The sequence below is a fragment of the Schistocerca cancellata genome, chromosome 5, assembly GCF_023864275.1.
Source record: "Schistocerca cancellata isolate TAMUIC-IGC-003103 chromosome 5, iqSchCanc2.1, whole genome shotgun sequence".
Lineage (NCBI taxonomy): Eukaryota > Metazoa > Arthropoda > Insecta > Orthoptera > Acrididae > Schistocerca > Schistocerca cancellata.
In genome coordinates this window covers 729,336,225-729,362,333 of record NC_064630.1, presented here as the reverse complement: position 1 = coordinate 729,362,333, position 26,109 = coordinate 729,336,225, and the positions used below count along the sequence as shown (strand labels likewise).

Here is a 26,109-nt window from a genome sequence, read left to right as displayed (position 1 = left end):
TTGGATGCACACTGCTTGACGGTTGCTGAGGAACAGAGGCACTGTTGGACAGGAATAACCACAGGCCGTGATAGACGACATGAAACAGAGTACAAACGTAGTAGAGACGGAGTGATATATTTATAACGAATAATGGTACAGAGTTTAGTAAGTGGGAAAGCAGAGTGACAGACAAAAACCGAGCGAGGTGGCGCAGCGGTTAGCACATTGGAATCGCAGTCGGGAGGCCGACGGTTCGAACTGGCGTCCGGTTATCCCAATTTAGGTTTTACGTGATTTCCCTAAATAGCTTCAGGCAAACACCGGGCTGGTTTCTTTGAAAGATCACGGGCGACTTCCTTCCCCATCCTTCCATAATCCAATGGGACCGATGACCTCACTGTCTGGTCCCCTCCCCGAAATCAACCAATCAATCAACATACATAAATAAAATTCATGTTTGAGAAACGTCAGGTTCCCAATATAAAGATTGATATTGGACTCCAAGTAAGGGATAAACCATCTTCGGGCATTAATACGCATTTTGCATTTTGCACCTATTATTCGCGCTGGTTACCAAACTGTTGAGGAGTTCTTGAGGGATACTGTCTCACCCCCCCCCCCCCCAAAGCGGAGGAGACATTCGTTAAGAAACACGCCTGCGAACAGCATCACAGGCATGTTCTATAGAATTTGGGTCCAATACCTTCTCTTCCTAGTGTGTCCAACTCCTCAGCGGTCCTGTGTGGCCATAAACAGGTAGTCGGGACCTTCCGCACCGCTGAACATACAGACATGATCCAGAATAATCTCACTTCAAAGGCCATTGAGAATTATGCCTGGCGACGCCATAGCACCAAGACCATACTTCATGAACAATTTGTGGTGCGTAACGTGTTTCCCTTTCTCTTCACGGTAACTGGGGGCCAGAATCAGTTGCCACAGTGAAGTGCGACTCTTCTGAGAACGTCACTCTGGACCAGTGTTGCTGACCCCAACCAACATGCTCCCAAACCAACCAACTCTTTATCGACGACGGCGGGGTTGAAGTGGGGTGCGTTAAACAGGTTTCCGAATATATAAACCAGCCTGATTTAATCGCCGCGGAACGGTCCCTCCAGAGACACACGTACTAGTAGCGTTTGCAATGTCTATAGCAATTTGCCTAGGAGATTGTTGTCTGTTCCTTTTCGCCACAAGGGTTACGTACCGATGTTCTTGCCGGGTGGTGGTCCGTCTATGATTTCGAATAGCATTTACATCCTCAGCAGCCTTTTTTAATTCTGAGCTGACACTTTTGGACACGCCCATTACTGTGGCCACATTAGTGACCCTTCGACGACCGTAAGCACTGAAATAATGTCTTGTAGACATGTTGTCGTACCACACCCAATGTCCCACTAATCGCATCCACAACAAGCTCCGTCCAACACCGCATTGCTTGAATTGTCGAATGCATACAGACAGTTAGTGCAGGGGCTTTGCTCCAGTCAACACGTCCTGTGCCCTACATTTCCTTTTAGTATCAGTGGTCGGGTGTTCCGTAGCAATTGTCGGTTGTTCCGTAGCAACTAACAGTTGTTCCTTAGCAGATGTCAGTTGTTCTCTAGCAGCTGTGAGGTAGTGTACAATTTAGAGGCTACTGTTTCAGGCTGAGTGGCTGGCGAGCTCTGAATGCCGGGTGGTACGGAATTCGCGAGCCCCGTATGTGGTAGCGAGAGTCTGGAGCGGCGTGAGCACGGCGCTGGAGTGGTGTGTTTCTCCAGAGCGGCGCGCTGCCGGCCGGCGGCTGCTGGCTGCTCCATTGTTTTGGTAGCCTCCACCTGCTGTCCCTCCGACGTGGTCCTTCCTGGAAGACAACGGGACCCGGCGGCCGCTATCCCCTCCCACAACCACCCACTGCGTGGATCAGCCGTTCTCGTCCAGTCCATCTGACCGCCTGACACACTCAAGCGTGTGAAACACTTTCCGTTTCACGGCAACTGGGTTTCACCCGATTATGCAAATCTCAAACTCTTCGTCCATTACATTTTTGGCCAAACATGTCTCGGCACATTTGGGGTGACACTTCTTCTGAGGAATTTTTCCGTAAAACGTGAATTTTCAATCGCCAATGTAGTGCGGCCCAACTGATCACGGCACAAATAGGAAGAAACATGTTCGGATAAAAAATTACTACAATAAGATACTGTGGGAGAACTCAGTTCTCTTTATTTTGCAAACACCGCTGCTGGCTGAATATCAAAAACCAAACAACATAACTTTGTTTTCAAGGTAAATACGACTTACGTCAGGAATGAAGGTTAAGCCAAGTCTATAGAATTTGCATATTTAGAAAAAAAAATTCTTTAAAGTGCTGACTGTAGATACGCTCTTCGCACTTCTCGGGCTATCAGAGATGAAATACAGGGAACTATTAAGTACAATTTTCATAGAAACCACACTGCAGTTGCAGGTGACGAATGACTTGAAAGGTTTGTGGTAATTAAGAAATCAGTGAGGCGAGGAAGTAGCTTGTACACCATATTATAGAACCTATGTATGCAGTAAGCAGAAAAGGTAACTTAGGCGAAATTTGGAAATAGGAATTAACAGTCAGGTAGGAGGTAAGAATTTTAATGCGTACTGGCGACACTGTGATTGTCAGAGACGGCAAAGGACTTGGAAGAACAATTGAAGGGAGCAGATAATTTCTTGAGGAGAGATTACAGAATGAACACTAAATGAACGTAAAACAAGGGTTTTGTGTATGACGTAACAAACTAGTGACAGTTCACTAACTTTACTTCTGCAGGAGGTCGAGCGGTTACTACACAACATATAAAGAATAGCAGTTCACTTTAATATTCTTTAATACAAAATACTCAACTTGGATGAAATCCAGGTTCACATGAATGAAAATATATATTTATTACAGTAACAGAACACAATGATGACTGTTTATTACTTTGAACAAAACTGAATGACAGTAAAATATCAGCACGCATTTAACTACTCACTTTTGTACACAGTTATGACTGATGACACTAGCCCAGTGTCGGATCTGATGCTGCTGTCAGGAGCGGATATCAAAATGCTTGTGAGCGGCGCTGCGGTGTGACTTCCTGCGGCGGCGGGCGTACGGTACCTCTTGAGGTCGTGTCTTCTTCGCCGTCTGCCATTGGTGGCTGCGCCTGGCAGCGATCGTCCTTAGCTTCTCGTTCCGTCGAAAGGTGCCGACTTTACCCGGGGTCTCACTTTTCGGGCGACACCTCAAAGCGTAATCCAGCGTAGTCGAATTAAGTCAGGTGATGCTCAGGGAATTAGATTAGGGAGTGAGACATTAACAGTGTTTTGCTGTTTGCGCAGCAAAGTAGCGGACGAAGGCTTCTATAAAGAGTACATAACAACATAACATTGATTATGCTGGTTGTAATTTATGAAAACACAACTCAGATAAAAGCAAGAATACCTGCGGTGAAGACTGCTTGCTACCAAGTATGAAACACGGCGAGGGTTCGGTGATGATCTGGTCAGCCATATCGCGCTATTCCGTGGGCTCTATCGTCTCCCTGCAAGATCAAATTATTGCTAAGGACTATGTGATCATTTTGGCTGATCCGATCCATCCAGTGGTACAATATTTGTTCCCCAGCGACGACGCTGTGTTCCAAGACGGCAGGTCCCTGTCCACACAGCTCACATCGTCCACTGCTGGTTTTGTGAGTACGAGGATGAATTGTCCCACCTCCCCTGGCCACCAGTCACCACATCTCAATATTGTTGAGCCTTTGTGGTCTAGTTTCGAGAGAACTTACTTCATCGTTACGTGAAATTGCCACTATTCTGCAGGAAGAATACACTCCTGGAAATGGAAAAAAGAACACATTGACACCGGTGTGTCAGACCCACCATACTTGCTCCGGACACTGCGAGAGGGCTGTACAAGCAATGATCACACGCACGGCACAGCGGACACACCAGGAACCGCGGTGTTGGCCGTCGAATGGCGCTAGCTGCGCAGCATTTGTGCACCGCCGCCGTCAGTGTCAGCCAGTTTGCCGTGGCATACGGAGCTCCATCGCAGTCTTTAACACTGGTAGCATGCCGCGACAGCGTGGACGTGAACCGTATGTGCAGTTGACGGACTTTGAGCGAGGGCGTATAGTGGGCATGCGGGAGGCCGGGTGGACGTACCGCCGAATTGCTCAACACGTGGGGCGTGAGGTCTCCACAGTACATCGATGTTGTCGCCAGTGGTCGGCGGAAGGTGCACGTGCCCGTCGACCTGGGACCGGACCGCAGCGACGCACGGATGCACGCCAAGACCGTAGGATCCTACGCAGTGCCGTAGGGGACCGCACCGCCACTTTCCAGCAAATTAGGGACACTGTTGCTCCTGGGGTATCGGCGAGGACCATTCGCAACCGTCTCCATGAAGCTGGGCTACGGTCCCGCACACCGTTAGGCCGTCTTCCGCTCACGCCCCAACATCGTGCAGCCCGCCTCCAGTGGTGTCGCGACAGGCGTGAATGGAGGGACGAATGGCGACGTGTCGTCTTCAGCGATGAGAGTCGCTTCTGCCTTGGTGCCAATGATGGTCGTATGCGTGTTTGGCGCCGTGCAGGTGAGCGCCACAATCAGGACTGCATACGACCGAGGCACACAGGGCCAACACCCGGCATCATGGTGTGGGGAGCGATCTCCTACACTGGCCGTACACCACTGGTGATCGTCGAGGGGACACTGAATAGTGCACGGTACATCCAAACCGTCATCGAACCCATCGTTCTACCATTCCTAGACCGGCAAGGGAACTTGCTGTTCCAACAGGACAATGCACGTCCGCATGTATCCCGTGCCACCCAACGTGCTCTAGAAGGTGTAAGTCAACTACCCTGGCCAGCAAGATCTCCGGATCTGTCCCCCATTGAGCATGTTTGGGACTGGATGAAGCGTCGTCTCACGCGGTCTGCACGTTCAGCACGAACGCTGGTCCAACTGAGGCGCCAGGTGGAAATGGCATGGCAAGCCGTTCCACAGGACTACATCCAGCATCTCTACGATCGTCTCCATGGGAGAATAGCAGCCTGCATTGCTGCACTGTACTAGTGCCGACATTGTGCATGCTCTGTTGCCTGTGTCTATGTGCCTGTGGTTCTGTCAGTGTGATCATGTGATGTATCTGACCCCAGGAATGTGTCAATAAAGTTTCCTGTTCCTGGGACAATGAATTCAGGGTGTTCTTATTTCAATTTCCAGGAGTGTAGTATAAGATACCCTTGACCATACAGGACCTGTATTTAACCATCCCGACAAGACTGGTTGCTATTTTGAATGCCGACGGTTTTCCTACACAGCATTAAGCATGGTTGCCAAGGGCCTTGCCGCTGTGGTGACACCGGTTCCCGTCAGTTCACCGAAGTTAAGCGCGGTCGGGCTTGGCTAGCTCTTGGATGGGTCTGTCGTGCGCTGTTGGCGAACGTGGTGCCCTCTGCCCTCGTGAGGCCATTTGAGGAGCTACTTGATTGAGAAGTAGCGGCACCGTTCACGAAAATTGGCAACGGCCGGGAGAGCGGTGTGCTGACCACATGCCCCTCCATATCCGCATACGATTACGCCTAACGGCTGAAAATGACACGGCGGCCGGTCGGTACCGTTGCACATTCAAGGTCTGTTCGCATACTTCTTTTTTTAATAAGCATGGTTTTGTTGTGATTTTGGTGTTTACTATATTTTCATATCCCTGTATGCAGACACGTCACTGAAAGTGCCCTCAGGGGAATTAAAGTCTTCATGAAGACAAAGAGTAAACACACCCCATATTAAAGTCCACTAATAGGTTGCAGGTAGGCTGTTTATGTTTTCTTATTGGCAACGTTACGTAGCGCTCTGTATGCAAATCATAGGCTGTGCTGTGTGCAGTCTGTGGCTAGTTTGCATTGTTGTCTGCCATTGTAGTGTTGGGCAGCCGGATGTGAACAGCGCGTAGCGTTGCGCAGTTGGAGGTGAGCCGCCAGCAGTGGTGGATGTGGGGAGAGAGCTGGCGGAGTTTTGAAATTTGTAATACTGGATGGCATGAACTGCTGTATATATTATGATTATTAAGGTAAATACATTGTTTGTTCTCTATTAAAATCTTTCATTTGCTAACTATGCCTATCAGTAGTTAGTGCCTTTCGTAGTTTGAATCTTTTATTTAGCTAGTAGTAGTGGCGCTCTCTGTATTGCAGTAGCTTGAGTAACGAAGATTTTTGTAAGGTAAGTGATTTGTGAAAGGTACAGGTTAATGTTAGACAGGGCCATTCCTTTGTAGGGATTTCTGAAAGGCAGATTGCGTTGCGCTAAAAATATTGTGTGTCACTTTAGTGAATGTTTGAGTACGTTCAGTTTTGCTCAGCTGTTTGAAAAGCAAATAGTGTAAGAGGATTATCAGCACAGTAATTCAGAAGTTGTTCTAAGGGGACGTTTCAAGGTGTCCAGACTCTTTCATCAGATAGTCTACGCCTCGTTTCACTTCCATGACCTTATTAGGTCAGCGGAGGAGCGTCGCAAGATCGTTCCACACCACCTGCAACGGGGCAGAACGACCAGTTTGCTTCTTTGTGGACTTTTGTCCAGCGAGCTAAAACGCAGAAGAACAAACAAATGAAGAAAGACCCAAATATACCAACGAGGTACGCTCCGAATTTCTTACTACTGGTGCACTATCACACGCTAATCGAGTAGTAGACTATTTCACATGGATGATAAGCTTCTACAAGAAAACAAAATTGACTGCTCTGATGAAATCACGAGTTTCTTCTGCTGCGACTACATAACTGACTGCTGGCTGCTTGACGGCAATTTTTAACTGCTGTTCTACTATGAACTTGGAATGAATGCCGATACTTCTGCCCATAGCACTTAGTATGTCGTATGTAAATAGGATGTTGTTAGGGTTTCACATGATCGACACTTTCGGAGTCCATGTAGACAGAATACCATGTGATTTTCTTCCCATTAGGTTGTCATACATGAAGTCAGAGTACGTTACTGAGTTCTGCTACTGAACGAAGTCATTGATACAAGACAGTATCTGACAGGAGAAAAATTCTCACGGAACGTCACTCTAATCGTATATTCTGGATTAACATCACTGCGTAGAAAACACGTCCGTGTTTTTTTTGGTTTTTTTTTGTTTTTTTTTTTTTACTTTTCTACACGTCTTAGGTTCATTAATATCGTTATTTATGTGTTTCTCTATAAACTGTTTACTACCAGTTACATAGTGATGATTAATTGAGAACTAATCTGTTATTTCCGCCTAATCTCCTATCCTCTGGTTAAGGTACGTGCGGGAGTTACAGCTTTAGATTCGTAAAGGTCAATAAAATACATGGAAAGTCTAGTCAACACCTGCACTGCCTGACGAAAGAAAAGTGAAGCACGCAGGTCAAACGGTCCAATATTCGTGTAACTTCGTACGCGTTCACACCACAGGCGGGATGTAAATTGCAGTTGCAATTCTCTATGACAGGTAGAACGGTCGCCAAAGGAGATACGTGTTGTTCGTGTTTAGGGTTATTGAAGGGGTGTGAATAGCTTCAGATGTTGAGTGATTATTGTGATGGAAACCCAGATAGCACGTACTCGTGTGAGAGAACAATGTCCACACCTAATAGAGATGGAGAAAGGTATCTCTGGGGATCTCCATTTAACTGATCGAATCATCCAATATCCAGATTCTTGGGGTATTTTGATGTGACAGTGACTGGCTCAAATGGCTCTTAACATCTGAGGTCATCAGTCCCCAAGACTTACACCTACTTAAAGCTAACTAACCTAAAGACATCAGACACATACATGCCCGAGGAAGGAGACGAACCTGCGACCGTAGCAGTCGCGCGGTTCCGAACTGAAGCGCCTAGAACCGGCCGATGTGACAGTGGCCCTTTGTTGGACTACACGGGAATGTGAGGCTAGACATACTCGTCGTCAAGTTTCCAGTGGACCACGTCTTGCCGCCACAAGCGAGGATCGCCTTGTTATCACTAAGGACATCGTAAACCCTTCACATCTGCGTATGCCATCGGAGAACATGTAACAGACTCCTTGCAACATTCTTTCTCAGCCCGCACCATGATCGGATACCGGCAGCAGCCGAACTATGGACCTTCTGTCCGATCAGCAGGCTGTCGTTAACACATCAACACAAAAAGCTTCTCTGGTACTTGGAGAGGGCAGTGAGTTCATAATATTCTGAATAGAAACCCAAGTTTGGAAACGTAACGTTTCCGTTCTTCAATGGTTTCAGTTCATGTGTTTAACTCATCGACTTCTGCTTGAGGAACTGAATGAGGCGTGATGCTGTACAATTATTAGGAAACAGGTCGAAAGGAAACATAAAGATACATCCATTTATCGCTTACGCACATTTGTTTGTATTAATCGGGGTAGGACGTCAAACGGGCGGACTTGGAGCAGGAGAGGCATCACAGGACATTTTAATTTCCAGTGTCCATACTTTTTCAAATAAATTCATAAAACTTTGTGAGCATCACTAGAAAGGATTCAGGATTCACACCCAATGCAATGGAAGTTCGAAAACATAACAAAATAAATTTTTTTACGTGCGAAATTTCGTCATTTTTTCACTTACTAGTGACTGCATTTGTTGCTATAGGTACACTTTTCTTCATAAGTTAGGGAGATTCTTCGATGAATTTTGCACAGCATACATACCATACCCACAGGTGTATGAAACTCTAGAATTTATTTAATTTATGAAAAAACGAATGAACTGTTATATTTGAAACTTCATGTTTAAAAAAAACACAAATTTTCTGGTTAATTACCTCAGTTTTTACCATAGGTTTTAATAGATTTGGAAAATTCTAGAGTTTCATACACCTTTAAGTATGGTTAGTACGCTGTGCAAAATTCATCGAAGAATCTCTCTTACTTATGAAGAAAAGTGTACCTATAGTAACAAATGCTGCCATTAGTACGTGAAAAAATGATGAAATTTCACACGTAAAAGAAATTACTTCGTTATATTTTAGAACTTCCACTGCTATGAGTGTGAATTCTGAATCCTTCCTGGTCATGCTGACAAAGTTTTATGAATTTATTTGTAAAAGTATAGACAGTGGAAATTGAAATGTCCTGTGGTGCCTCTCCTGCTCCAAGCCGGCCCGTTTGACCTCCTACCCCCCCTTAAAAAGTAAACATTACATGTTTATGTTATTCCAAAACAAAAAAGAAACCAGTATATTCTACGCACAGAACACCACTGATACATTGTAACAGTGGCTCGATGTGACGTTGTTACAGACATTGAGCCTACGAAGCATGTTCCGGTGCACACTCTCCATCCCACCTGGTGTCTCTGCAGTTTCTAGTGCAGCGGCCAGCATATCTCCCACTGTCTCTACAAGAGACTCGTAAATTAAACTTTGCATCGACCCGACAAGACCTAGCCAATACGAGTTAAATCCGGCGACCGTGGCGGAACGCGATTCGACCTCCTCGGCCTATCGATCTTTCACCGTATCGTTTGTTGAGATGTCTCCGAACTGCACGTGAGAAGTGAGGTGGTGCGCCACCTTTCTGAAACCAAATTTCCTGATGGACATGCAGAGGTAGAGCTTCCAAGAACGGGTGCAGTACATTTTGTAGAAGATCAAATATGCAGGACCAGTTAGCTTGAGTGGAAGCAAAAGTGGACGCGTTGCATATGTGAACTGAAACGTAGAACAAAAAATGGTTCGAATGGCTCTGAGCACTATGGGACTCAACATCTTAGGTCATAAGTCCCCTAGAACTTAGAACTACTTAAACCTAACTAACCTAAGGACATCACACACACCCATGCCCGAGGCAGGATTCGAACCTGCGACCGTAGCAGTCCTGCGGTTCCGGACTGCAGCGCCAGAACCGCTAGACCACCGCGGCCGGCAAACGTAGAACAAAGTGATACGTTTCCAAACATGGATTCCTATAGAATAATTTTGTACTCACTTCCCGCTGTATGTCCTACAAGCTGCAATGGGTATTTCCGAACATCCTGTATAGTTCTGCGTAACTGTACACATAAATACAGGACAGCGATGTTGTTTTTGTTATTTACACGTCATGTAATTACTAAGTACAGCATTTATTAAGCGTGGTATTTTGGAACGGTCAGTTATCCACCATCACGGAAAACACATCACTTAGTACCACTTGGTTTAACAACTTCTGTACAAAGATGTGACTTGCGCGCTAAGAGAGACAAGCTGCGAGATATATTCCTTTGCTATTTCACGTTCTTAGGCACGTTGGAATCAGTTGTCGATATATATTACGTATAATTATACCGTCGTCATCTCATTTATCCCAAAAGCACAGATACCGTTCATTTAATTTGTGTAATTATGTTAGAAATAAAGAGATGGAGGGTTTCAGTTTTAACTGCGTAAGAGTGAGCAGCAAGCTCTATCCCATCGCAGGGATTTCTCTAAAGGATGGCAGTCATGCAATCTCATGTTGCTGTTGGTCTGTTATTACTACTTCATTTTCAAGTTCCAGAACTGCTCTTCGGCAAGAACACATAGCTAAAGATACGAACGGTTACATGAAGCGGCAACATTCATTAATAGCGAACAACAAACATAGGGAAGAAGTAGCTTGTTACGAGCTGATAAAGTGGGAGCTAGGCTCTACAGACGTTCTTTACTTACGAGCGCATGTTTAACGACCAAAATAGATGAAATAGAAGTCTAAGAATTTGTTCTCCCACCGTTGGTCTGACAATTTAGAAGCATTACAGAGCACACAGCTCAAAGTTGCGTAAATAAAATTCCGATGCTTTTTACTAGCCTTAGGCATTTTGTAAGAATTAAACAGTAATTCTTGTATGTAACCATACCTGATGACAGCGCAGCTTCGAAGCTGAGTTTGTCACGTGTCATTAGGTGCCTGATAGCAGACAATTTGTCACGACTCCGAAATCTTCCAAGTTGTGAACCGTCTGTTTAGTAACAAGCAAGAGGGTCCGTGACGTGGAAATTTATTCACTTGGTTCCGCAGCTCACAGAGAGCGCAGTGCAGACGTTTAGTGCTCCAAATGGAGCCAGGCGTGAGACGCGGGAGGCGGCTGCCTCTATCACGAGGTGTCCAAGATGGCGCCACGGCTGCCGATGGCCTCGCAGGGCTGACCAAAACTCGGCCGCGATCTCGCCGCGTCCGCGTGCCGCCGAGCGACGACTTATCGACGCGAACACTTTACTAGATTGAGGCCAGCCTTCTAAACATTTAGTTGTAAAAAATCGTCCTTTACCTCTGTTTTTCAGGCCATTTCCTCTTTACACCAACTCACAACTTATTTTCCATCCTATGCCTTCGAAATGAGCGTAGGGTGATTGCTACATTAGTGCTGTACACTGCTTGTTTTTATTTTTCATTATCCGTGTGTCAAAACGTCAGAATGACTATGTTTGCATTTGAATTTGTGTGCAACTATTTACTATTAAAATGTTGCATCACTGATTTCACAATACTGAATTTAAATCATGAATACGGAGCACAGGACAATAATTGAAATAAGTGCTTTCTCCTTTCATTTTTCTACCTTCTTTAGGAGTTTAAGTTCAGGGGGCAGAAGAAAAAACTTCCGTGCTCTCCGATGAAATTTTTAGTCCATCAGGATGGCAATCGACTTGGATGGTCAATGGAATGGAATGAACAGTGTCTTCAAAAGACGTTTCTAAGGTGAACATGAACAAAAATGGAACAAGACAGGTAAGGTGATGCTGAAGTAATTGGACCAGGAAATGAGCATTAAAAGTAGTAGACGAGTTCTATAATTTGAACAACGAAGTACATTTCGATAGCGGAAGTAAACTGGATATAAAATGCAGTTGGCAGTTGCAAAAGAATCTTTTTTTCATTTTTTTAAGGTTTCGTGTTTGGGGGGCAGCATATGTTGACACCGAATTTGAATTTAAGTGTTAGAAAGTCCTTTCTGTAAGCATTTATCTGGTTATAGGCTATACGCTGCTCAAACGTGGACGGTTCAATAGTAAAGAGAAGATGAGTATAGAACCTTCTCCATTGTGATGCTACAGTAGAACGACTAAGATCAGATGCGCTACTGCATCGAATTTGGGAGGCAAGAGCTTTTATATACAAGCGTCTTCTAACCAAACTGCGTGCCTACGGAGTATCGCCTCAGTTGTGTGACTGGATTCGTGATTTCCTGTCAGAAAGGTCACAGTTCGTAGTACTAGACGAAAAGTCATCGAGTAAGTCAGAAGTAATATCCGGCGTTCCCCAAAGAAGTGTTATAGGCCCTACTCTATTGTTCCTGATCTATATTAACGACATAATCTGAGTAGCCGTCTTAGATTGTTTGCAGATGATGCTGTCATTTACTGTCTTGTCATCAGATGATCAAAACGACTTCCAAAATGATTTAGATAAGATATCTGTATGGTGCGAAAATTGGCAATTGACACTGAATAAGGAAGAGCGTGAAGTTATTCACAAGAGTACTAATAGAAATCAGCTAAATTCGATTACGCTGTAAGTCACACAAATCTGAAGGCTGTAAATTCAACTAAATACTTAGGGATTACAATTACAAATAACCTAAATTGGAACGATCACATAGATAATATTGTGGGTAGAGAAAACCAAAGACTGCGATTCATTGGCAGAACACTTAGAAGGTGCAACAGGTCTACTAAAGAGACTGCCTACAACATGCTTGTCGGCCCTATTCTGGAGTATTGCTGTGCGGTGTGGGATCCGCATCAGGTGGGACTGACGGATGACATCGCAAAAGTACAAAGAAGGGCAGCACGTTTTGTGTTATAGCGAAATAAGGGAGATAGTGCCACAGACATGATAAGTGAATTGGAGTGGCAATCATTAAAACAAAGGTGTTTTTCGTTGTGACGGGATATTCTCATGAAATTTCAATCGCCAGTTTTCTCCTCCGATTGCGAAAACATTCTGTTGGCACCCACCTACATAAGGAGAAATGTTCATCTCGATAAAATAAGAGAAATCAGGGCTCGCACAAAAAAATTTAAGTGCTCGTTTTTCCCGCGTGCCGTTCAAGAGTGGAACGGTAGAGAGACAGCTTGAAGGTGGGTAACAACCCTCTGCCAGGCACTTTATTCTGATAGCAGAGTAATCACGTAGATGTGGATGTAGACAACATGAATAAAATAAGGCATAGTTTGATGGGTCACATCATGAGGCATTAAGAAACACTCACTTTCGTAATGGGGAGAACTTTGGGGTGCAAAAACTCTAGAGACAGAGCAAGGTTTGACTTTAGTAAACAGGTTGAAGTGATGAGTGCAAAAACAGTCCACTAGGCAGGACAAAGGAGGTGAAACGGAACGGAACTCTGAACGCCACAGAGAATATGAGGTCGGTGAAAACTAAAATTTTTCTATAGTCTGTAGTCAGATGCGTCAAAAAAACTGGCCTGATTATTCAGTTTCGTTTTAATATTTATTTGAGATGAGAACGACAGAGCATGGTATTATGGATTAGACTTTTACGGGGGAAAAAACCTTCAAAGAACAAACAGTTTGTCTCTTAATTGCTTGAGTCAGGACCATAATGAATGGTTTGTCATTGATTCTCATCTCCCATATACTACTGTGTTCCCTAAAAAATAAATGCATGGCTTAATGCTTGTTTTGTAGTTGACCATATAAAAATGTGCTGATGTCACTGTACATCTAACAAGCCCGCGAGATGTCATCTCCTTGAAGTCGGTACAGCCCATTTGCGTTGCTTTAGATGACCGTGACAGACACATCGTCAGCAACACATAGCTACTGCGATACTTCCTTTGTAATCCGCAGTTTGTTAAAGATCAGGCGGTTATAATTAAACCGACGGTGTTCCGACAGCTGCAGTGCGGGCTGTATACATCGCAGGACGCCGATACATCGTTCATTAATCGGTGTGCTTATGGAGTAAGCTGGAAAAAATTATAATTCCGCTTCATGCCTCAAGGTGCAAATATAGCGCTGAAAGCAGAATGTGTTGTGGGTGCAGGAAAAGGGGAGAAAGTATCAGACATTTGATAACGGTGCTTCTGGCATGTTTATGAGGATGGGGTCACAAGTTACAACATGTGTTCACTATGGTCTCCTGAGTCAGCAACATGCCTCATCCGTAACACAGCAGGGTCGACAGTTCCTCGTAGAATATCCGGTGTAATCAGAGTGATATGTCGTTGTATGCTATTCTTAAGCTCAGCAGCAAACCGAATACATCCCTGACAAACACGGTCTTTCAGATACCCCACAACCAGAAGTCAGATGGAAATAAGTCGAGGGATCTGGAGGACCACACGTCTTGAAATTGTCTAGAGATGATGCCGTTGTTAGCGAAGGTTTCTCGAAGCAAATATTTCACCTGGAAAGCGACATGAGTAGAACTCCATATGCAACTCCATATGCAACACTTCTGTGTATTCACTGCGCCGTGCAGAGTAAAATGTGCCTCGGTCATCCAAAGGATATTCCCCTGCACCGTTTCATCCGTTTCCATGCTTGCCAAAGCACGAAAGGCGAAGTCACGGCGCTGTAGGCTATCTTGGGGCTTCAACTAGTATACATTCTGAATCTTGTAGTGATGTGTTGTTGTTGTGGTCTTCAGTCTTGAGACTGGTTTGATGCAGCTCTCCATGCTACTCTATCCTGTGCAAGCTTCTTCATCTCCCAGTATCTACTGCAACCTACATCCTTCTGAATCTGCTTAGTGTATTCATCTCTTGGTCTCCCTCTACGATTTTTACCCTCCACACTGCCCTCCAATGCTAAATTTGTGATCCCTTGATGCCTCAAAACATGTCCTACCAACCGATCCCTTCTTCTAGTCAAGTTGTGCCACAAACTTCTCTTCTCCCCAATCCTATTCAATACCTCCTCATTAGTTACGTGATCTACCCACCTTATCTTCAGCATTCTTCTGTAGCACCACATTTCGAAAGCTTCTATTCTCTTCTTGTCCAAACTAGTTATCGTCCATGTTTCACTTCAATACATGGCTACACTCCATACAAATACTTTCAGAAACGACTTCCTGACACTTAAATCTATACTCGATGTTAACAAATTCCTCTTCTTGAGAAACGCTTTCCTTGCCATTGCCACTCTACATTTTATATCCTCTCTACTTCGACCATCATCGGTTATTTTACTCCCTAAATAGCAAAACTCCTTTACTACTTTAAGTGTCTCATTTCCTAATCTAATTCCCTCAGCATCATCCGACTTAATTTGACTACATTCCATTATCCTCGTTTTGCTTTTGTTGATGTTCATCTTATATCCTCCTTTCAAGACACTGTCCATTCCGTTCAACTGCTCTTCCAAGTCCTTTGCTGTCTCTGACAGAATTACAATGTCATCGGCGAACCTCAAAGTTTTTACTTCTTCTCCATGAATTTTAATACCTACTCCGAATTTTTCTTTTGTTTCCTTTACTGCTTGCTCAATATACAGATTGAATAACATCGGGGAGAGGCTACAACCCTGTCTTACTCCTTTCCCAACCACTGCTTCCCTTTCATGCCCCTCGACTCTTATAACTGCCATCTGGTTTCTGTACAAACTGTAAATAGCCTTTCGCTCCCTGTATTTTACCCCTGCCACCTTCAGAATTTGAAAGAGAGTATTCCAGTTAACATTGTCAAAAGCTTTCTCTAAGTCTACAAATGCTAGAAACGTAGGTTTGCCTTTTCTTAATCTTTCTTCCAAGATAAGTCGTAAGGTCAGTATTGCCTCACGTGTTCCAACATTTCTACGGAATCCAAACTGATCTTCCCCGAGGTCGGCTTCTACCAGTTTTTCCATTCGTCTGTAAAGAATTCGCGTTAGTATTTTGCAGCTGTGACTTATTAAACTGATAGTTCGGTAATTTTCACATCTGTCAACACCTGCTTTCTTTGGGATTGGAATTATTATATTCTTCTTGAAGTCTGAGGGTATTTCGCCTGTCTCATACATCGTGCTCACCAGATGGTAGAGTTTTGTCATGACTGGCTCTCCCGAGGCCATCAGTAGTTCAAATGGAATGTTGTCTACTCCCGGGGCCTTGTTTCGACTCAGGTCTTTCAGTGCTCTGTCAAACTCTTCACGCAGTATCTTATCTCCCATTTCGTCTTCATCTACATCCTCTTCCATTTCCATAATATTGTCCTCAAGTACATCGCCCTTGTATAAACCCTCTATATACTCCTTCCACCTTTCTGCCTTCCCTTCTTTGCTTAGAACTGGGTTGCCATCTGAGCTCTTGATATTCATACAAGTGGTTCTCTTCTCTCCAAAGGTCTCTTTAATTTTCCTGTAGGCAGTATCTATCTTACCCCTAGTGAGACAAGCCTCTACATCCTTACATTTGTCCTCTAGCCATCCCTGCTTAGCCATTTTGCACTTCCTGTCGATATCATTTTTGAGACGTCTGTATTCCTTTTTGCCTGCTTCATTTGCTGCATTTTTGTATTTTCTCCTTTCATCAATTAAATTCAATATTTCTTCTGTTACCCAAGGATTTCTATTAGCCCTCGTCTTTTTACCTACTTGATCCTCTGCTTTCACTACTTCATCTCTCAGAGCTACCCATTCTTCTTCTACTGTATTTCTTTCCCCCATTCCTGTCAATTGTTCCCTTATGCTCTCCCTGAAACTCTCTACAACCTCTTGTAGTGATGCCAGATCAAAATGCGCCACAAAATCTTTTGAATTGTTGTCCAGGCGAGAGGTAATTCCCGCTACACATTTCGAGCACTAGCTGCGGAATTTGAGGCATGTGTTGCACTTTCGGCTAAGGCTACCTCCCTGCCTCTCTGCTGCACCACCTAATACACCTGTTTCTTTAAGTTTCATGATCATATTCTTTAGCCCAGTTGTTAAGGTACTCTTCGAAGTTGTATCTATCGGTGAAATTTCCGCAATGCAGCGTCGCTATTGCTGCCTTCCTGATGAAACTTCAAAAATGGTTCAAATGGCTCTGAGTACTATGGGACTTAACATCTGAGGTCATCAGTCCCCTAGACTTTGAACTACTTAAACCTAACTAACCTAAGGACATCACACACATTCATGCCTGAGGCAGGATTCGAACCTGCGACCGTAGTAGCAGCGCGGTTCCGAACTGAAGCGCCTGATGAAACTTCCTTACCAGCGGTGCACACATTTTCTTCTCAAAGCACCTGCGTTTCGTATCGAAAACTTCCATTTTCTTAACCCTTTGTATCAACAGTCACTTCATAAACGAACTCGATACACTTCGCTAACCGACAAACAGCATACCGACATCAAAACAGAAACATTTCACGTTCTGACTGCTTACAGCTCCATATTTTCAGATGGTATCAGGAAATGCTGCTATTATTTTTTTTTCAGCATACTTTGCAAGCCTACCAATTAATGAACATATCAAGAATGTTGCAGCGTCCTGCGACATATACAGCCCGCACTGCAGCACTTACAACACCGTCAGTTTAATAATACTAGGGCTATTCGGAAAGTAAGTTCCGATTGATCGCAAAATGGAAACCACTGTGATAATCAGAAATATTTTATCTGCAACAGTTAGCTACAGCTTCCAGCCACTAACCTACATAGTCGCCACTCTGACTGTCGTAGCGTTGTACCAACGTTCCAGCACCCTCGTCATAGAAGGCTTCCCGCCAATTCTTTACGCTCATCTATAGCTCGTTGTCTGTGCGAAAATGTTGTCTTCATAGCCAGTAGCTAATGTGAGCAGAGATAAAACACAGAGGGAACCAATTACGGGCTGTAGGGCGGGTGATCAAACACTTCCCATTGAAGACGCTGCAGGAGCATTTTCATTGCCCCTGCAGATTGCGACAGAGAATTTTCACGAAGAAGGAACCGTATGACAGTTCTGTACTGTGGGCTGCATAACAACAGGCGAAATCTCTCACCGGAACCTTATACTTGGCGGGAGACACTATTTTCTACGCATCTTTATGTGCTCACCATGAGCTCAGAACTGAATAGAGCGAAGTGATGCAACCGACTGGCATACTAGAGACACTGTTGAACACGTATGTGCAAAGCATTATTAGATTTTCACAGTGGTTTCCATTTCTTGACCGATCGGAACTTACTTTCCGAATATCACCGGGTACTTGCATTACTTGCGTTATCGACACTAGGATGTAACGACTGGTAGAAACCGACCTACGGGAAATTCACTTTGGAATCCAGAGACTTGTAGCAACACACGAAGCGTAAGATTCCACTAAGAAGAAAATTGAAGAAGGGCAAACACACAATTACAACATTTATAGACACAGGGAAACCGTTTGACAAATGTTGAACACACACTATGAAATGCGACGATACCAGTGGTAACATAAGGGACGTGAAAGATTCATTACCACTGTAATTTATACAGAAATGAGAGAGTTGTTATGCAGAGGTTGGACAAAAATATGTATACACCGAGAGAAATGCATGCTCGAGCAAAAATGGAGATGCTATTCGAGGTCTCATGGTGCCGCTGTTGTATTTAACAATGGAAGGCGCCTGTACAATGTTCTCAATACGTTGCAAATGTCAGTCGTGGTTGAAACAGTGCGTAGAACTGAGTGCATTATGTCGGAGCTAAGTGCCGGCCGGGGTGGCCGAGCGGTTCTAGGCGCTACAGTGTGGAACCGCGCGACCGCTACGGTCGCAGGTTCGAATCCTGCCTCGGGCATGGATGTGTGTGATGTTCTTAAATTAGTTAGGTTTAATAAGTTCTAAGTTCTAGGGGACTGATGACCTTAGAAGTTAAGTCGCATAGTGCTCAGAGCCATTTGAACCATTTTTTTCGGAGCTAAGTGAATTTGAATGCGGGTAAATCGTTGGAGCTCGTGTGGTGTTTGCTTCCGGAATCATGTTAGGCGAAGTGTTTGCTAAGAGGCGCGGTATCTAAGATTTATACAGCAAGCAGGGAGAGCGGAAAAACGGCATCCGCAAAGTCACAACGTGCACAAAAGTGTGTGTTGAGTGATCGTGACAAACGTTCATTGAAGAGGATTGTGACGCAAAATAAGAGGACGACAGCTGCAAAAGTCGCTGCAGAACTGAATGTCGCACTCGCGAACCCTGCCCGCACCAGAACAACACGAAGGGAGATCCATAAGCAGGCAATTGCAAGGCGAGCTGGAATTACAAATCCACACATTAGTGACGCAAATTCACACTACAGGGAAAAGTGGTGCCGAAGACATAAAACATGGAGTATGGAGGAAGAAAGCCATATAGTCTTGTTTCACACTGACTTCAACTTGTGGCGGGGTTTACGTCTGGCGTACACCGTCCCAAGCCCTGTGAGGCAGACTGCTTGCTATCGAGAATGAAACATGGAGGCGATTCGGTGATGATTTGGGCAGCCATGTCGTGGTATTCCATAGTCCCCATCGTTACTCTGCAAAGTCGCATTACTGCCAAAGATTATGTGACCATATTGGCGGATCAGGTCCATCTCATGGTGCAATATTTGTTTCTCAGCGATGATCCTGTGTTCCAAGACGCCAGGGCCCTTGGTCACCAAATTCGCATCGTCCGGGACTTGTTTATTGAGCACGGGGATGACTTGTCCTATCTCTCCTCGCCACCACATCCGCCAGATTTCAGAATTATTGAGGCCTTTGTTGTCAACTTTGGACAGAATGATGCGTCACCGCTATCAACCTGCGTCATCGTTACCTGATCTTGTTTTGTAGGAAGAATTGTATAAGATTCTCCTCAAAACCCTGCAGGTTATATTTATTCATATCGAGACGACTGAAAAGTGTTTTGAATGCCAATGGTTCTTCTACACCGCATAAGGCACGGTAAGATGCTGTATTTGTGGTGTTTCGGCATTTGTATTCACACCGTGAAGTGCTGAACGAATGAAAGGGAGGCAGTTATAAAGGTGGGACTCAGACGGTGTGCGGATATTTGCCACGCAGCACATTTCCCACGATTTTACCTGCTCCGAAGGGCTGGGTCCCTTGTCTGCCCCTCCTCCTCTTCCTCCCCATCGCTTACTGAGCATTTCCGCTGGTTTGCTTAACATAGAACCAGTATCTCTTTGGATTTTCCGCCCCATGTCTAGAGAGAGTTTCGTTGTGGACACTATTAACTGCATATCGCATTGAAATCTCTTATAAAGACGATAACCGAATTTTTAGTTGCTTTTATAAATAGATATATTTCGCCTTTAGTTTTGGTGAATTTCTTTGTTGCGGAATTGAGCCTCGCTACGACTGTGTGTTCACTAATCCCTGTATCCGTCGTGATGCTCAGTATTATTTGTGGCTAAGAGATCAAGTGTGTTCACGTAACCATTTACAATTTCAATGGCCTCGTGAACTAATTCTTCAAAATAATTTTAAAAAAACATTTAGAACAATTACGGAAGTTGTTTTCTATCTACAATAGGGTCTGAAAATATATTTTTGTCAACATGCGGAAGATAGATTGAAGTCACTGCCAACTATAATTGTATGAGTAGGGTACCTATTTGTAATGAGACTCAAGTTTTCTGTGAACTGTTCCGCAACTGTTTCATCTGCGACCGGGGGTCGGTAAAAGGAGCCAGTTATTAATTTATTCCGGTTGTCGAATATAAGCCCATACTAAGTCACAGGAACTACCTGCTTCAATGTCGCTTGTGAGCTGAACACACATTACACGCATTACATTATTTTTCCTTAAGTTGTGCTTCTTGTATCTATTGTAGTGCAGATCATTACAATTACGTCTTTTCCCTCCAAAACCTAGGATGCTTTCCCTGTGACCCTGTAAATACCAGAGCTAAACAAGGTAGAACAACAACGTACGTTACAAGCATAGCATTCTGTATTATTCATTTCCTTATTTCTAACATTTTAAAATTGTACGTCGACTTTAGATGACATGTTAATCATATATGTTCTTATCTCTATTTAGTGAACGTATTTTCAGTCATGTTTTGAACACTGTCCGGCTACACTTTATTAACTAATGTTTCACCGCAAGGGATATCGCATCTTAGAGAGTAAATTAATATTGAGTATGTCGTTCTTCTTTTCAAACATTCACATACCCATTTCTTCTTTCCTTGTTGTCTTTTGGGCATGCAGTTGTAGTAATTAAAGTAGGTACAAATGCAGTGATCGAAAAGAAATTATTAGCGTGCATTCGCATTCTCTTTAGATCGTTCCTCTCTTGTTGCTCCCATGGCGATGGACTGTTTCTATCGCAATCAGTAAGCGTGGAAGGAAGCTACCGTACAGACAGAGGAATCTGTATTTATACTTGGCAGAACTAATTACGTACTGACATAATCGTCGGTATTGCTTTCCTTTCTCAAAAGTTATAAATATTTATATTTCGGAAAAGAAGCTCTGTACTTGTCCAAGATGTCGAAGAAGAAGGTCCCTTACGTACTGGTTGTATCGAGTAAGATGTGGAGCCGGCGGTTTGAAAGCGGACAGAAGTACGAGGAAGGGCGTCCCTTACCTGAGGGATCGCTACCTGGCGAAGGGGCAAGTGTGGCAAATGTCCGGCGTGGCAAATGTCCGGCGTGGCAAATGTCCGGCGTGGCAAATGTCCGGCATTCACTAAGACAGGGTTGTAGGCTACCCCCCAATGTTGTTCTTTGTACACAGAGCAAGCAGGAAAAGGACAGTTCGGAATGAAATTACAGTTTAAGGTTAAGTTTTGTCGATGAAAGTACATTAGAGACGGGGCACAAGCTCGGATTGAGGAAGAACGGAAGTAAAATCGCTGTTCCTTTTCAAAGGAAACCATTTTGTCAGTTTGGGGAAGTTACGGAAAACATAAATCCGAATGATGTGACGGGGATTTGAAGAGCACTACTCCCGAAGAGGTCTATGAGCCTTAACACAGCACGACTTTGCTCGGTAGTTGCGGGAGAAGAAATAGAATCCTTAATGTTTGCTGATAACATTGTAATTCTGTCAGGGACGGCAAAGGAGCAGTTGAGCGAAATGGACAGTCTCTTGAAAACAAACCTGTGAGGAAACGCGCTTATCTTCTTTTGGATCTTCTGTGCCTCCTATTAATCCTAGCTAGTAAGGGTCCTGCACTAAAGAAAAGTGCTCAAAAATCAGTGGAACAAGAACTTCACTGGCAACGTCTTTTGTGCGTGAATTAAACTTCCTTGAAATCTTCCCATGAATCTCAGCCCGCCATACGCTTTTCCTGTAACTAGGTCGCTCCAAGCGGATACTCTGTGTGTCAAGGTTGTGACTATTTTCCCGTGATTTATTGCCATTCGTGTAACCGAACAATAACGGATCCGTACACCGATTCATCCACATTACTATACTTATCCAGTCCTATCAACTCTCTGCGTAGCAAAGACTGACGTGATCAAACAATGCAATGCAGTGCCATGAACATATGTTACGCAATGCCCTGAACATATGTCATGCAAACATTCCTAGCTAATTTCAGTCGTCCGGAGGTACTGTTGTTTGTGCCGTATTGAAATACTGTGTAGTGCCATGGATGTGACAGGACTAATTGCGGGACCAGTTTTTCTTTCATTACAGGTGGATACATTTTTCTACATTTTCGAACTGCACGTAGGCAAGTGAGGGATGTCGTCCTTCGGTCACAACGACAATTCCTCCGGCTCTCGGCTTCGGTCCCGCCACGTGCTGCCTTCCTCGAAGCACTCACGCTGCAGACATACGTGCCTTCTCGGACACTGTGTTGTAACACGAAGTAAGTTACATAGCCCTGTATCGGCGTGACGTTTCATTTCAAGTGCGGCGAACCGGTTCTGAGAGCGGAGCACTGACATTCGGTGGCTGCCACCGCAGCCAACGTGAAAGCACACCGGACTCGAAAAGTCCTCATCTGACACGCGCTTTTCAGGAAGGTTCGTGATGCTCGAAATTAAAACGAAGAGCGGTAGGATTTTAACCTTTCTTTAATGTGGCAATTAGGGACGCAGTTGGAGTTGACGTGGACAAGAATACTTCGTTGCAGCGCCACCTCCTAAAAAGTACCTCAAGTGATTCAATTGACGTCAAAACAGAGAGCAGAGCGGAGACCTGAGCACTGCTCACCCCAAATATGACTCACGCATTCATTCAACAGACCAAGAAGAAAAACAGCTTCTGCTGTGGTCGTCAGCTCGTCAGTCCTAGGTTTCAATTGAAGGTGCTCTATCGTGTCCTGTGCTGAACATCTTCCTTCTTCTGTTTGTATGTTAGTCCTCTTCTAATGTCATCTATAATTCCAATTTTCTTTCTACCTCTTCCTCTCATTTAGTCAACTTTTCCCTCTATAATTATTTGTTCCAGACCACTCGTACAAAGTGTGTGTCCGAGGCAAGATTTTTTCCTCTTTCTGATTTCTTCCAATAATCTTCTTCCTCCCTCTTATACTCTTTATTGCTTCTTCACTCTTAAGTCTGTCAGTCCATTTCACCTGAAACACTACTTTCCACAGCTACATTACAAAATTTCTTACATACCATACTTCTTTCTTTTAAACTGGCTATACTTCACTGCCATATTTCAAAACTTGCTAAATTTTTTTCTCCTTTTTTCTTTTTCTTTTTAACTACCCATGATTGACTGTTACATAACATTACTCTGCAGACATGACGTTTAGCATATCTTTTCCTCAGCAGCAATGGAATTCTGCTAGATATTAGAAACTGTTTCACGTTTTCGTATGATCTCATTCCCATAGACACCCCCATCCTTATTTACAGTACTAAAGAAGGGGAAACTACCAGCGACAATGCAGAAGAGCAAACAAGCCGCTTGGGACAGAGAGCTCTAGTCCTGAAAGTACAGGGTCGAAAGTCATAAAGCGAAACGAATTGCTGTCAGTTGTAAACTACAACCGACAAGTTTCATAAATTGATTTGTCATGCACGTAGGTTACTAACATTGTAGGGAATGTCAACCTGGCCAACAGGAGGTGGGTGCAGCACTCCCCGCTAACGCTCTGCTAGTCGTGTGCTGGGTGCGCCTATACGATCAGAAGTCAGTCCCCGTTTGAAGATCGGTAAGACCGCTAGCTGCACATTCAGCACACAGTTTTTCCGCTTACGGAGAAGTGTCAAATGAAAAATGCAGGAAGCAGACAGATTACTCCAATAGTTCAGAAAAGCAGTTACGTGCCTCGACGACGCAGCTTGGAGCGGCAGGGTCACTGATGTATAGAAGCTGGGGGACGCCAGTTTCAACGACTGTTGTGAATGTACGAGGGCTGTTCATAGATGAACTCCAATTGGATATTAAATATAACGTTAAATTTAACGGCCAACGGCCTTGCCGCAGTGGCATCACCAGTTCCCGTCAGATCACCGAAGTTAAGCGCAGTTGGGCTGGGCTAGCACTTGGATGGATGACCATCTGATCTGCCAAGCGCTGTTGACAAGCGGGGTGCACTCAGCCCATGTAAGGCAAACTACTTGATTGAGAAGTAGCGGCAGCGGTCTCGAAAATTGACATACGGCTGGGAGAGCGGTGTGCTGACCACATGCCCCTCCATATGCACATCGAGTGACGCCTATGTCTGAGGATGACACGGCGGCCGGTCGGTACCATTGGGCCTTCATGGCCTGTTCGGGAGGAGCTTTTTTTTAAGTTAAATGTAACGGACGATAAGAAAATTCCCGTTTGCGGGCGGTGCTGCAGGGTATATGCAACGTACCGCGACCCATATGCGTCTTTATAAGCACTGACATGTAGGCAAGGGATTAGTGTAGCATTCGGGTCTATCCGATGTGCGTGCGGTAAATGCGTATATGTTATTACCGAACGCGTCCGAACGAGACCAACATGTTGTTATCATGTCATGGCTGCCGAAGGACAAACACCAGTAGACGTCCACCGGAGAGTGAAGAACGTGTATGGGCAGTATTTCTGTCGAAAACCACCTTTGTTGAATGGTGCGCCAAGTTCCGTGGTGGTCGCGATTCGACACATGTTACCCGTCGATCCGGCAGTCCAGCTTCATCCGTTACGAACAACTGAGAGACACTCGAGCACCCGGCCTGTAGTCCTGATCTCTCCCCATGCGACTATCACCCCTTCGGTCCCTTGGAAAAGGCCCTGAAGGGTCGACGATTTCTGTTGGACGAGGATGTGCAGCAGGCGGTTACGGACTTCCTCCCAGAGCAGGTGACGGTGTTTTATCAAACGGGTTTCTTCATCCTGGTGCGTTGGTGGGATGCTTCCATCAGTGCTCACGACGATTTTGCCTAATTGGCATATCGATTCTTGACTGCACAGCCTTCGAACGGAAATTTTTTTCGCCCCGCATATAAACAAATGCTAGTAGCTTTCGTGGTTGTAGGAGTCTCTGAAGGTCTCGTTTCATCAGCCAGTTCTCTGTTTCTCTCGTCAGTGTGTAAGCAACAAGACACAGAACATTCGCTTCTCGCAGGCAGAAAGAGTTAGTACCGCCCACACTAGTCTTCGATTTTATCGAGTGTATGGCGATGGAATTATGAGAGATTGTGTTATGAGGGAGAGGTGCAGAAAAGTCAACGCTGGTCACACACATGTGGATGACGAAAGTGGTTGAGGAAGACATTCAGATGTGTCTCACGTACTTGCCCAACATGTTGACGAAACTGTGCGTGCGAGATGTCGGTTCACATTTTCCGAACTTTCTGAAGGTGTGTCTCACATTTCAAGCACGAACATGTTTAACACTGCCACGGAGAGCTACGATACCCTAAGATTTGTCCACGGTGGGTACTAGGATATCCAAGCAATATTAACAAAACCGAAAGAAAGGGCTCAGCCTTGACCCTTGACATTCCTCCAGTACTGCTGTGAAGAGGGGGGTGGGGAGCAACGGGTGGAGGGAGCAATTTCGACCAGAATGATGACTGTGGAGAGACATGGTCATAGTACGTAGAACTTAAAACTAAAGGCCAGTCCAAACAGTGGATGTACCCTTATTCTCCCAGCAAGCCCAAGAAATTCAAGCATAAGCTGTCAAACCGCAAAAGAGTGATTTCTGCGATCGCAAAGGAATTTTGTAACAGATTTAATAAGAGCATGGCGTGAGAATCCAGTGACATCAGAGACTTATTGTGAGAGTCTCACCAAATTTCGAAAGTCAGACCAGAACAAACTGTGAGAGATGACTGCCGAAGAATTCATTCTCC

At 44.6% G+C, this 26,109-nt stretch overlaps 1 pseudogene; it reads left to right on the top strand.

Annotated features, from left to right (window-relative positions):
* The first annotated feature begins 24,246 nt into the window (after positions 1 to 24,246).
* LOC126189387 (5S ribosomal RNA) lies at positions 24,247 to 24,364 on the top strand (annotated as a pseudogene).
* Positions 24,365 to 26,109: the final 1,745 nt, after the last annotated feature.